The following is a 13,276-nucleotide window of genomic DNA, read 5'->3' as shown; positions in this document are numbered from 1 at the left end:
TAGGGTGAAACAAGTGAGGTATCTAGGACAGAAAATGTAAGGAGGCCCTCACTTTCACTTGTGCCACACCCTGAAAGTGATCTCCTCCTTACATTTCTTCCTGGGCACCTCACTCCCCTAGTCCTGCTGAAATTCCATAGTTTTTCCAACTGTCAATGGCATATATTCATCAAAATACCAATATGTCACTTTCTTTTTTTTTTTTAATATTTTATTTATTTATTTAATTGACAGAGAGAGAGAGAGACAGCGTGAGGGGGAACACAAGTAGGGGGAGTGGGAGAGGGAGAAGCAGGCTTCCGGCTGAGCAGGGAGCCTGATGCGGGGCTCGATCCCAGGACCCCAGGATCATGACCTGAGCCAAAGGCAGTCGCTTAACTGACTGAGCCACCCAGGCACCCCCAATATGTCACTTTCTATATTATATTATATTATATTATATTATATTATATATTATAATTAATTCTAAGCCTATTTTGTTCTTTTAAAAAAAAAGATTTTATTTCTTTATTTAAGAGAGAGAAAGCGAGCACAAGCGGGGGGAGAAGCAGAGGGAGAGGGAGAAGCAGGCTCCCCGCTGAGCAGGGAGCCCAATGAGGGGCTCAATCCCAGGAGCCAAAGGCAGACTTAACCGACAGAGCCACCCAGGTGCCCCTAAGCCTGCTTTGTATTCAACATCTAAAGAGCCTTGGAAATAATTTTTGGCCATCAGCAGCTTTGCAAAACTATGCAAAGGCATCCCTCCTTCCATAATCAGGACTTGTGACCTTGACTTCTATAATACCTTTAAAATTAACCATATAAATCCAAGGTCTGTGGAAGAATCATAGAATTGCTTATATTTCTAGGTCCCCCTGAAGTTTCTGCTTTCCTTCATAGGATTCCACATTATGGAAATTAGATGGCTTCTCCTGAGGGTCAAACCAGAAGTTTTTGACAAACTGTCCATTCCTCTAACTTCTCTGAATTTTGAAAATTCTGGGATCGATTCTGAGGGATTTGGCCATTTCTACTGCATCAATTCCCCTTGCCTGTCACGTGCGAGCCATCTTCTGAACTTTTACTTCAATGCCATGTTATTGTGCTATCTTTATAAAGACATGAAGTAATAATTAAGAGTCTAAAGTTAAAATTCAGTCATGTGAGGTGCCATCTAAGCAAATAACTCAGTGAAGTGCACATCTGATAAGCAGATGTGTCAGGCCAAGTTCTCATATGTACAGATGCCAAGACACTCATGATAGAGCTTGTCCTCAGCCTGGCTGGCAAGTTTCTCTTGACAGGTTTAAAAGACACAGCCCAGGGGTTGGCAGAACTAAGGCTGAATTCCTGCTTCTGTACGGCCCAAGAGCCCAAAATGGTTTTTATATTAATAAATGGTTAAAAAAATTAAAAGAATAATTCTTCATAAGTGAAAATTATATGAAATTCAAATTTCAGCATCTATAAAAAAAAAAGTTTTATTGGAACACACACACACACAAGATACAGCCCAATTTTAGAAATAGTAAATGTGAAAAGCTGTAACATCTTTGGATATAACTGATAAGGGAATTAAAGGTCTCCATTCTCTCCCCAGATGTGTGGACAAGAAGGGATGTTGAGAGATGCGGCAGTAGCTGGAGAGGGACAGAAATTAGGGAGGATTTTATTTGCTAATGCTTTTTTTTTTTTTTAAGTTGGCTTCACGCCCAGTGTGGGGCTTGAATTCACAACCCTGAGATCAAGAGTCATATGCTCGGTCACTGAGCCAGCCAAGAGTCACATGCTCTACTGACTGAGCCAGTCAGGCACCCCTTGCTCATGTTTTTCTTAATTTTTTAAGATATGAGATCCCTGTTGGCATTTATATGAGAGTCAGGAGAGACAGGGAGAGATAGAGAGGGAGAGGGAGAAGAAGAGAGGGGAAGAGAGGAAAAAAGGAGAGAGAGAGAGAGAGACAGAGGCAGAGGGACAGAGATAATTAGACCTAGATTGGCTAAAGATATAGGATAGAATTGGGTACCTAACAGAGCATATTCTGGAAATATAGCTTGCCTTGCAAGCTTCCCCAAACAAGCTTCTAGAAACTACTGATTTCACATTTTTTCTGATACTTCACAAAATTGTTCATGAAAAACAAATGGGATATCAATTGGAAGTTTTGCTCCTTCAGAAAGTAAGAGTTTTACCCTTAATGAGCCAGTAAAGCAATGTTTCCAAACAATCATCTTGTATGTATGTCCAGCTCCAGTTTTCCAAGTGCTTTTGAAAATGCTGCTTCCTTTGGTCCAAAGAACCACCTGCAATGGAGATGAGAAGGACCTCCGTGCCCAGGACTTGGATTTGGGGATTTGGGGAGAGACCACTCCGTGCCCAGGACAGGCCTAAGTGCTTCAAGGGCCTTGTATCATCGAATCCTCGCAACAACTGTCCGAGATTAGGGACACTTATTATTCCCAGTTTCCAGCCAAGGGAACTGATGACTCAAGGAAGTTAAGTAAATGCAAATTTGCATAAATTCTTACATCCTGTTTATACAGATGAAGGACCTAGGGCAAAGTCAAGTTACTCATGCAAGTTCACATGTTCACACCTGGCTGGACCAAGTCTCAATCCCAGGCAGGTCTGACTCCAAAGCCCACGTTCCTAACCACCAGACTGCCCACCTTCCCTAGGTCAGAGGGAAGTTAACACAAGGATAGAGAGCCTAAGGTCAACAGTCAGCAAGGGGTTCAGGAGCCTGGCTACTCTTAGTCAAAGATCTGTTTAAACACCACACCACTTCCCTGTTAAAACCCACACTGCCAATTCTGAGATTTTTAGATAGACTTTTCAAACTTCTTCCTGTGAAAATGTCTCTTGGGAGAGTCAGATGATAGCATATATCCTTCCACTGCTGAAATTGAATGATTCTAAGAAAATGTATAGGAGGGGCACCTGGGTGCCTCAGTGGTTAAGCGTCTGCCTTTGGCTCAGGTCATGATTCCGGGGTCCTGGGATCAAGCCCCACATCGGGCTCCCTGCTCCGCGGGAAGCCTGCTTCTCCCTCTCCCACTCCCCCTGCTTGTGTTCCCTCTCTCGCTGTGTCTCTTTCTGTCAAATAAATGAATAAAATCTTAAAAAAAAAAAAAAAAGAAAATGTGTAGGAACTCAGAATTTTAATACCAGAGGGCATCCCCCTCATGTAATAAAAGAAAAACAGATTGAGTGAGACCCCACGACTTCTTCTGGGTTCATGAATATATTTAGCAATGTCCCCAAGAGGCCAAACAAGCAAAGGGAAATGCCAGGGACCCTGGCACGTACCCGATGTATCCGCAGGAGCAGCACGGGCGACCGCCATGGCCAGCAAGCCCCTGGTGTGACTCCAAAATGAGGCTGCAGCAGGGCAGCTATGCCCTGGCTTCCCACCCAGAGGGTGGTGCTTTGCTTGCCATGTTCTCCAGCTGGCTGGTGCCAGGTGATGACCTAAGTCACACAGAGGGGGCTCGGGTGCCCCCACCACAGAGGCCCTCTGCCAAGCGGATGTGCCCATAAATGCCTTCACTACCACTTGCAAAGAACCCTGAGCAGCACACTCTGGGATGCCTCCCAGAGCTGCAGTGGGCATTTCTTTCTTTTTTTTTTTTTAAGATTTTATTTATTTATTTGAGAGAGAGAGAATGAGAGGGGGGAGGGTCAGAGGGAGAAGCAGACTCCCTGCCCGAGCAGGGAGCCCGATGCAGGACTCGATCCAGGGGCGCCAGGATCATGACCTGGGCCGAAGGCAGTCGCCTAACCAACTGAGCCACCTAGGCGCCCTGCAGTGGACATTTCTTCCCCAGCCTCCCAGCAGATGATAAGGGGCAGCGGAACCAACAGGAAACACACTGTCAAGATAAAAGAGACCAAGCGATTCAGCAGTGACCGATCTCGTTGATAACTGCAATTCAAAACTAAACAAGTCTCTGCTCCCAGGATGTCTCATGCCCCAGCTCACTGCTGTGCCTGTCTTGCAAAGGGAGATCGGCTCTAGCCACTGAGGGGGTACACACACAAGGCTTTGCCACCGGGGGCCAGAGATGTGACTTCACCGCTCGGTTGTGGCAGGAGCTTATACAGCTGAAGTATTTTTATCTGTCCCTTTTTCTTTCCAGGAAGGGACTGGGGGTAAGAGGGGCCTTAGAGGGGTCACCAGGCAGCCACAGCAGGGGAAGAAATAACAGCAGGATGAAAGAGTTCCAGCCCAATGTTCCTGGTTTTTCTTCTCCTCCTCTGAGTCCTGAGTAGCTCAGTAGATTTGCTCCAGCACCAAGCCTGAATTTCACTGGGTAAATAAAGGGGGACTAAGACACTGCAGGAAATATATCTCGAGCTTCCAGAAAAAGAATAAGCAGCTTGAATACTTTTCAGGCAAAAAACCTATGGAAGAGGAACACCCACACGTGTGTACACAAAATAAGTAGCCTGGTAGGTGGCAGTAGGTACTAAGGAAGAAAAAATAAACCAGGGGAGGGGTAGGAAAGAATGGATTGAAGGTGTTCATGTTTAGCCTTTTACAGCCATTTACTGAAATAGTTGAAGGTAGAGAAATGGTCATAGGAGAAAGCGGAGAAAGCTGATGGGGAAAATGGCAGGTACTGGTCGTTGGAGAATAGGAAGCTTCTCCAAAGAGGGGACCGAAGTTGTGATCATGCTGTGGGTGAGAGCCAGGAAAGCCCTGTGATGTGCAGACACAAAGCATGCGGCAGCATCCCCGAGCGACAGACCCCAACCTCTGAGCTAGTGCTCCCGGGGTGCGGTTAGGCCGCCACGGCTTTCCTCTCCTCCCAGCCTCCGAGGCTGCTCCCCAGCGGCTAGGCGGCGTTAGGGCGGCCCTCCGGACATGCGGACGTCCGTCGCTTTGGGAAACAGACACCTCCATGTTGCTTTGCGGGTCGGTCCTGCTGGGACTGCCCCTCAAGGTCCCCACTCCCGGCTAAGGGAGGGGCAGACCCAAACTCAACCAAGCCAGCCCTCACTCCCTGAACTCCGACTCTCGGGTCGGGTAACAGCCGCAGAAAACGACGGGAACCGCGTCAGGCCGCTATCGGCCCATAAAGGCCTGAGAGTCGTGTCGCGGCTCCGCCACCTGGGGCCCGGATGTTTCTGCAAGTCTGTCGGCTGCCCCAGGAGTCAACACACCCCTTTGCGCTTTCATTAGCCGGGGCTGGTTTCTACTGCCTGCAATCAAAGAACTCTAATGAATGAGGTGATCGGTCCGAGTAGGTCAGGTCACGCTCGGGTAAAGCGACATGCCGTCGCAGCCCACGGGAACCCTGCTCTGCGTCCTACCCCCACCGCGCCCGCGGCTGATGGAGCAGTCCCCCCCGGAACAGTGCCGGACGCTCTAACCGAGAGGAAGAAAGCGCCGCAGAGGGTCTCACACTGTCCGTAGAACGCTCTGGCCCTGGGCGGCACTTGCCAGAACTCACAGCTCATTGGCCAGAACCAACCAGCATTCCCATGACCCCACCCAACTGCTAAGTGCAAGCCTGCAGTGCGGTACTGGGCAACCAGCCCTGAGAGACCTCGGCGACAGTAATCCAATCGTTCAAGTGCACTAGAGCAATCTGCCATCCTATAGTTTTCAGTGCGTTTTCGAGGGCTAGTTTGGCAAACTGACCGCTATTCAAAACAGTGTTCCTATAAGAAAATACGTGCCAAGTTCCAAGCACCTGATTTATGTAATAAAGTGGAATGCAATCTGTTGGTAAGTTGGGCTTCCTGTACTTAAAAGTTTATTTTAGAAACATAGCCCCAGAATTTGACAGGCTGGATTGAATTATTCAACCACAGCCATGACAAACAGGGCCGGCTACATAATTTGTGGGTCCCAATCACGGGGCCCCTTGTTGGAAAAGCAAGAAAAAAGTGCTGTTAAAGGTACTGAAATACAAAGCTTTCTCCTTCCTTCCATGGGTGTTTTTTATTTGCTATTTAATATTGTCCTCAGTAAAGAAAAAGTAAACTTTTAAAATATTAGCATGAAGTACACTGTTCATCTTTATATTGTGCAATGCCAGTTTTAAATGCAAATATAAGAGCATTTTACAAAATTTCTATTTCCGAGTTGGTACTTGCATATGTATTTCATCCTTAACATAACAGTGGAAATGTTGTACAAAACTAAGTCAGCTAGTTTTATTTCACTTAATACGAAACAGAGTGCCAACCTTCTACTTCAGCTTACTGGCAAGCAAGGAAGATGGAAAGGAAAGGAACTAGGGATTGTTCTCTCTCTCTTTCCTTCTACATCTGTTTCCAGGGCAAGTGGGCCGCTCATCCAGGAAAGGAACAGGAATAACATAGGATATGACAGAGTTCTTTGTTCGTTCATGTCTCTTGCCTTCTTTCTGTGTTCAAAACAAGTTCTTTTTTTAAAAATAAGATTTTATTTATTTATTTGAGAGAGAGAGTTGTGAGAGAGAGAGCACAGCGGGGGGGCTAGGTGGGAGGAAGGGCAGAGGAAGAGGGCGAAGCACGCTCCCCGCTGAGTAGGAAGTCCGATGCAGGGCTGGATCCCAGGATTCTGGGATCATGACCTGAGCTGAAAGCAGACCCTTAACCGACTGAGCCACCCAGGTGCCACATCGAAGCAAGTTCTGATTTGAACAAAAATGTATGGTCTCCCAGGCTGCTAGAGCCCCTGCTGACCCAGGCAGACACAACACACTATCTTTTTCTTTTTCTTTTTTTTTAAGATTTTATTTATTTATTTGACAGAGAGAGACAGCAAGAAAGGGAACACAAGCAGGGGGAGTGGGAGAGGGAGAAGCAGGCTTCCCGCTGAGCAGGGAGTCCGATGCGGGGCTCTATCCCAGGACCCTGGGACCATGACCTGAGCCGAAGGCAGGCACTTAACGACTGAGCCACCCAGGCGCCCCACAACACACCTATCTTGCACCTACTTGAGTCTCATCGAACTCCCACGCATCGTGGGTCCATCAGAACTCTGTGCTCCTAAGGCATCATGAGCATTATATGTAAATGGGGTGGTGAGGAAGGGCATTGGACACTCATAGTGCATATGTCTCTCTCTCATGTGCATCCTCCATTGTCCCACCGGCCTTCACTTCCGAAGCAGAGTTCAAAGAAAAAAATTTTGACACAGTGACAGCAGAGCATTAAATCAAGCACAGGACCCTTCTGAGCCCAGGTCTGGGCAACTGCACAGAGCACAGCCAGGAAGCTGACCGTGGTAACAACCATATCCCCTCCCCCTAACTCTGCCACTCTCATCTCCTATTTAGCAACTCTGAGTAACATGCACTAAGAGATAGGAAGTGAGCTTGAGCGATAGGGCCTGCCATTGTTTATTCACTCCACAAATACTGATTGAGCAACTACTATGTGCCAGGCACTGTTGCAAGTGCTGGAAATAAAACAATACACAAAACCAAAAGCCCAGCCCAGGAAGCTGACCTTCTAGCAAAAGAGACAACAAACAAAATATGTACACACGGGGCACCTGTGTGGCTCAGTCGTTAAATGTCTGCCTTCGGCTCAGGTCATGATCCCAGGGTCCTGGGATCGAGCCCCGCATCAGGCTCCCTGCTCCGCGGGAAGCCTGCTTCTCCCTCTCCCACTGCTTGTCTCTCTCTCTGTCAAATAAATAAATAAAATCTTTAAAAAAAAAATGTGTACACAAAATAAGTAGCCTGGTAGGTGGCAGTAGGTACTAAGGAAGAAAAAATAAACCAGGGGAGGGGTAGGAAAGAATGGATTGAAGGTGTTCATGTTTAGCCTTTTACAGCCATTTACTGAAATAGCTGAAGGTAGAGAAATGGTCATAGGAGAAAGCGGAGAAAGCTGATGGGGAAAATGGCAGGTACTGGTCGTTGGAGAATAGGAAGCTTCTCCAAAGAGGGGACCGAAGTTGTGAGTTGTGATCACGCTGGACACACCGCCCCCCCTCCCCCCGAGGAGCGCGCGCACACACACACGCGCACACACACACACACACACACACATGCAGGGTGCCTGAACAGGGGGCTTCCTGTCTCTTCCAGCCAAGCTGGTCTATTGTGTGTCAACATGAAATGAGGTTCATTAAAAGAGTTTCCCTGAATGTAAGGGCTGAACAAATTATGAGCTCTTGTAGCCCCCAGAAAGTTCAGTAACCCACATTTAAATCAGCTTTTCAGTCAAACCTTTCACAACCATGGTTAGATGAACCCGTTGATTAGGACACCATAATTTAAGCCCCAAGTGGTGGGGGTGGGCTTTCCCTAGTCCTGTAAACCAGATACCCAATTTGCCTAAGTGAGAGAGAGGGTGAGGTAGCTTCTGCCAGGGCTTTATTCTGCTGGTTGAACACAGACTAACATCAGACCTTCAAAAACACTCTACTTGCCAGTCTGTCTTTTTAAACATCTCTAAAAGCCATCCAATTTACTCTCCAAGAGAATTGCTTACTAATCTGATTATTTTTAAATGAGATTATGATGCATTTCTTGACAAATACAATACTTGACAATAGACATGAAGATGGAAAACTTTAGAAAAAACAAAGATTTCCTCTTTACCCCTTGCGTTTATGATATTTGTCTCCTCTTAGTAAATCAACAGACAAAGATTACCAGACGGCTCTTGGGGACCTTGTTCTTGAGTCACTTTTACCTCCTAGGTTCAAATTCCACTTCTATTAATTTTTAAGACATCTGGTAGTTCGGGGAGAAGCAATTATATTATCATTTCTGTAACTAAAATGTGGTGCCCTTGCCAAAAAAAAAATCAGTGCCAAATATGCTAACCATCTAGACCCAGCGCCACGTCCTATTGTCACATCATCCCCTCTTTAATTTGGGCAGAGCTGAACTTGAAAGTTAATGCTTAGCCAGATCCTCCTGCCTGGTTCTCCAAGCTCATGCCTGCAGGCTGGCGAGACGAGTGGCACTGGGCGGCCCGCTGGGGAACAGTTACTGGAGGCTGGGGAGCTACCCACCCGGGGAACAGTTTATTCTGTGCTCTCATGCAGAAGGCAGAGGGCTGCTGGGGACGCTCGTTGCTTATTCACCACACCCACTCAGAACCCGGTCTGAATGGGTCCGTGTTATTATTTGTTGGCAGATTCTGCCCACGTCCCCTCAGCGTAAATCCTGGCATCTCTGAAGCTGGCCTTGTCTCTCACCCCATTGTTGGGTTCAGGCTGCGTCTCTGCATTTTGAGGCCCTTAAAGCACTTCGCGAAGTAGAAGAGACAAGAAAAGAGGCAGTCACACAGGACACACTGGTTGTACTATTCTTACCAGTCCATCCAATTCCAAGGAACTCCTGCATCTTGAATAGATAATGAAAGGTTAATGCGCAGCTGGTCCCCATTGACCCAATACCTTATCCTAACATGCTGGGTAAAGGGCGGGGGGGTCCTAAGGAGGGCTCACAGAACACTGACAGGGATGACCACTTTACAGAAAAATTTACACTTGCAAGCATTGGAGTTAAAAAAATAAGCCAAAGTAGGCTCGCCAGTGATAACGAGGTTACAGCCTGGTGCCCTGTGTTTACAGCGGGGGCACCTGTGCGTGGCAGGGAAAGGGGACATATGGGAACTCCCTGTACTTTCCACTCAATGTTTCTGTGAACCTAAAACACTTTTTTTTTTTTTAAGATTGTATTTATTTGCGAGAGAGAGAATGAGAGACAGAGAGCATGAGGGGTGGGGGGGTCAGAGGGAGAAGCAGACTCCCTGCCGAGCAGGGAGCCCGATGCGGGACTCGATCCCGGGACTCCAGGATCATGACCCGAGCCGAAGGCAGTCGCTTAACCAACTGAGCCACCCAGGCGCCCGAACCTAAAACACTTTTAAAAATAAAGTCCATTAAAGACTAAAAAATAGAAAAAGCTATGAGATCTCCCCATTCAGAATAGTTTCATAGCCCAACCATTATCCACATACACAATGGGGAATGAAGCAAAGTGAAATTAAAACGAACAATAGAAATACTCCTTATCTTCAGGCAGCCGCTGGTTGATGTAATTTAAAATACAGGTGTTGGGCGCCTGGGTGGCTCAGATGGTTAAGCGTCTGCCTTTGGCTCAGGTCATGGTCCCAGGGTCCTGGGATCGAGTCCCGCGTCGGGCTCCCGGCTCAGCGGGGAGCCTGCTTCTCCCTCTGACCCTCTCCCCTCTCATGCTGTTTCTCTCTCGCTCGCTCTCTAAAAAATAAATAAAATCTTTAAAAAAATAAATAAATAAATAAATAAATAAATAAATAAAATACAGGTGTTAAATTTAAAACTGAAAAGCTTAATAGTTACCATTAATTAAACATTTAGGGTACCCCAAACTAAGCACTCAAATTATCTCATGGGCTTCTTAAAAAAACTCTATCAGGAAAGTGCTGTTATTATCCCCATTTCACAGGACAGGAAACAGGCTTAAACAGGTTAAGAAAATTGTGTCCAGTCACACAACCAATAAGTGACCAGCTAGGAAATTAGTATTAACTGAAGGAAAAGTTAAAGGTGAGGGGAAGTCATCAAATATTTTTTGCCTAAAAGAAAAAAAGAAAAACAAAATAAACACACAAAACATTTTAATTAAAAATGAAAAAAAAAAAAACCACAAACCCTTACTCTAAAGGATAAATAAGCTATAGTCGACAAGCTTGGATGAAGGGAGAAATAAAAGAGTAAAGAGAGGGACATAGAAAGTGGGTATCATTTTCTAAGCAAGATACAGCTAGTGGGGGGGAGGGTTAAAATAATTCTACCAGAAAAAAAAAAAAGAGAAAGAAGGCTAGGTTTGGAGAAAGAAAGTAAAAGGAAGCAAAGGGAGGGCATAAAAGAGGAGAGAAAGAAGTATATTAAGAGGGTGGGATAATCTCATTTTTATGACTTTCATATTAGAATTAATTGGTTTCAACAAAATAATAGTTCACAGTGGCATCAAATGGGCAAATGCTTAAATGCTTAAATTGTTTACATTTTGAGCACATCTGCCTTCGGCTCAAGTCATGATCCCAGGGTCCTGGAATGGAGCCTTAAGTCCGGCACCCTGCTTGGCGGGAAGCCTGCTTCTCCCTCTCCCACTCCCCCTGCTTGTGTTCCCTCTCTCGCTATGTCTCTCTCTGTCAAATAAATAAATAAAATCTTAAAAAAAAAAAAAAGATATGTTCAGGGTACACATGGCCCCAAATGCAAGCCAGTGGCTTCAACTGGTGCTTAAGTGGAGAAACAGCCACCTGTTCCAGAACTGAAGGAAATGCTGTGTTTGTCCTCCTGAGGCTGTATGCGGGCTCTTCCTAAAGGATCTTCAGGAGTCTTAACTTTGCTGGATTTTTGCCCCGTGTGCTATTGTAGAATGTAACCCCCATGTACGGACGGACTTGAGGGACAGCTGTCCTTCCACTCCCCGCCCAACTGCACCCAAACACCAGAACCATGTGTCAGGAGAAGCCACACCAATATTGACAGTGGGTCTCCTACTCTCTCTTCTCTTCCTTAAAACATTCATTTCAAAGAACACGTCTTCATTTCAGTATTCTTTATCAAGATTACACCAGGACCTCAATCATCCCAAATAGCAAATATCACCAAGATATTAGGATATTGGGTTGTTTGCAGGCTTCTGTCTCATGGCCTCAGGCAAGTCATTCCCTGGGGTCTCAGATGCCTCATCTGGACACATGGAGTGGGTCAGATGACCTAAAGCCCCTCCAGCTACAAACTTCTATTATTGTGTTCACCTCCTGCCTCACAGCAGGTGAAAGCCGGAGTTAAAAGGAACTCGAAATCTCAAATTCTGACCAATGTGTGAACTTTGGATATACTACCCAAGATGGACCAGTTCACACTCAGACATAAGAACACACACACTTGCACACATAGGCTCATGCAGGCAACCTCTACCCCATATACCATACGCAGGCTAAAAAAGTTGTATCTCATAAACATAGAATAAGAAAAACAGTCTCTATCACTGCACTGGACTCCGTGAGAAGGCCTTAGGACAAACTGGTGATAAGGAGGTCAGCAAAATGATCTGTCCTTTACGGGTCATATGACTGAACTTCCGAACTTATATAGACTCCTGCTTTATTATTACAAAATAGCAAGGAATAAAATAGTGGATGAGTTAATATTTAATTGTTGAGCAGTCACAGAGAAACCCAGAGTAAATTCAGAATGTTTAAACATCCAAACAGTCAACAACTCTGAAAATGGCACATCAAACAATCACTGTGTGAGTTTATCAATCCCTGTAGCAGTTCACAGCCCCATATCCTATCTTGGGTCTCTACTTAGATTTTTATTTCAGTTACCCTTTATTTCTCTAGTCTGTCCTCATGTTTCTGAATTACTTACTCCTGGACTTTTCATTAAAGTAGTCAAGGCATAAATAAATTTAAAAATCAAGAATAACCATGTCTCATTTAAGGATTGTCAGGTGGTGAGGTTACTGCAGCATCCATGATGTGCCTTATTTGGTTTCTAAGTGAGTTTGGGGTCTTCGATTAAATTACAAGAGATTTAGTACAGTTAATAATCACCATTTATAAAAAAGGAAGGGTAACAAACAGAAACTACATCTATTTGTTCATGTAGGTCCTAAAAAAGCAAAATGTACAAAAAGAAGATTCGTTCCATAGTATTTACATGTTCCTATTTAGAGTGGGGTGGGGTGAATGCAGCAAGGGTCAAACCTCAGCATTCTGAAGCTCCCCCCGCCCCCCTCCCATAGTCTGCATTCAGCCACTCTCCACTGTGGCTACTGACCTACTTAGTCATTTGTTCCTGGTAGTGTGAAACTCCCTCTTCTCTGTGCTTCTGACCATGCCCTTCCGTCTGTGGGAAAATCTTCCCTCTCCAGTCCAAGGAAGGCTGCCTTCTTTCAGAAATACCTGAGTCTTCATCCCTCTCCCATCTACTGAGGGACTTCTGAACTCATTCTTTGGAACACCTACAGCCAGTCAGTCCTTCCCAGCACCAGATTCCTATTATCTTTGGCCAGTGGCCAAAATGTAAGCCCTCTTGGTCATCTCTTTGCCTATACTCTAACCCCAAAGAGCTTTGAGCTTCCTTGCCATTGACCAATTTCCCATTGCTCCCTTCCCTATGTAACCTTTACCTGAGCCCTCTAGAACTTCAATCCATGTAAAATCTCTCACCCACAATCATGTCATTATTGGGTCCTTCCCTCCATCTTCTTAGGCTAAATGAACCCTAGCTCATCCTTGCAAAGGTACCATTTCTCCTTTGTAGCTTTCCCAAGGAGATGCCACTCATTCTTCCTCACCCCACAGACTAAATCCAGGAGTTGGGAGAACCCCA

General features: G+C 45.7%; 1 long non-coding RNA gene across 1 annotated transcript; it reads right to left on the bottom strand.

Annotated features, from left to right (window-relative positions):
- Positions 1-4,075: 4,075 nt before the first annotated feature.
- LOC145721143 (uncharacterized) lies at positions 4,076-5,528 on the bottom strand. The gene is made up of 2 exons (XR_014144606.1): positions 4,737-5,528; positions 4,076-4,288 (listed from the first exon to the last, which is right to left on the bottom strand). It is a non-coding gene; the product is annotated as an uncharacterized LOC145721143 (long non-coding RNA).
- Positions 5,529-13,276: the final 7,748 nt, after the last annotated feature.

This window comes from Leptonychotes weddellii, chromosome 4 (genome assembly GCF_054177405.1).
Source record: "Leptonychotes weddellii isolate Sample4059 chromosome 4, ASM5417740v2, whole genome shotgun sequence".
Taxonomy (NCBI): Eukaryota; Metazoa; Chordata; class Mammalia; order Carnivora; family Phocidae; genus Leptonychotes; species Leptonychotes weddellii.
Note: the sequence above shows the minus strand (reverse complement) of the source record. Positions and strands in the feature narration are given on the sequence as shown.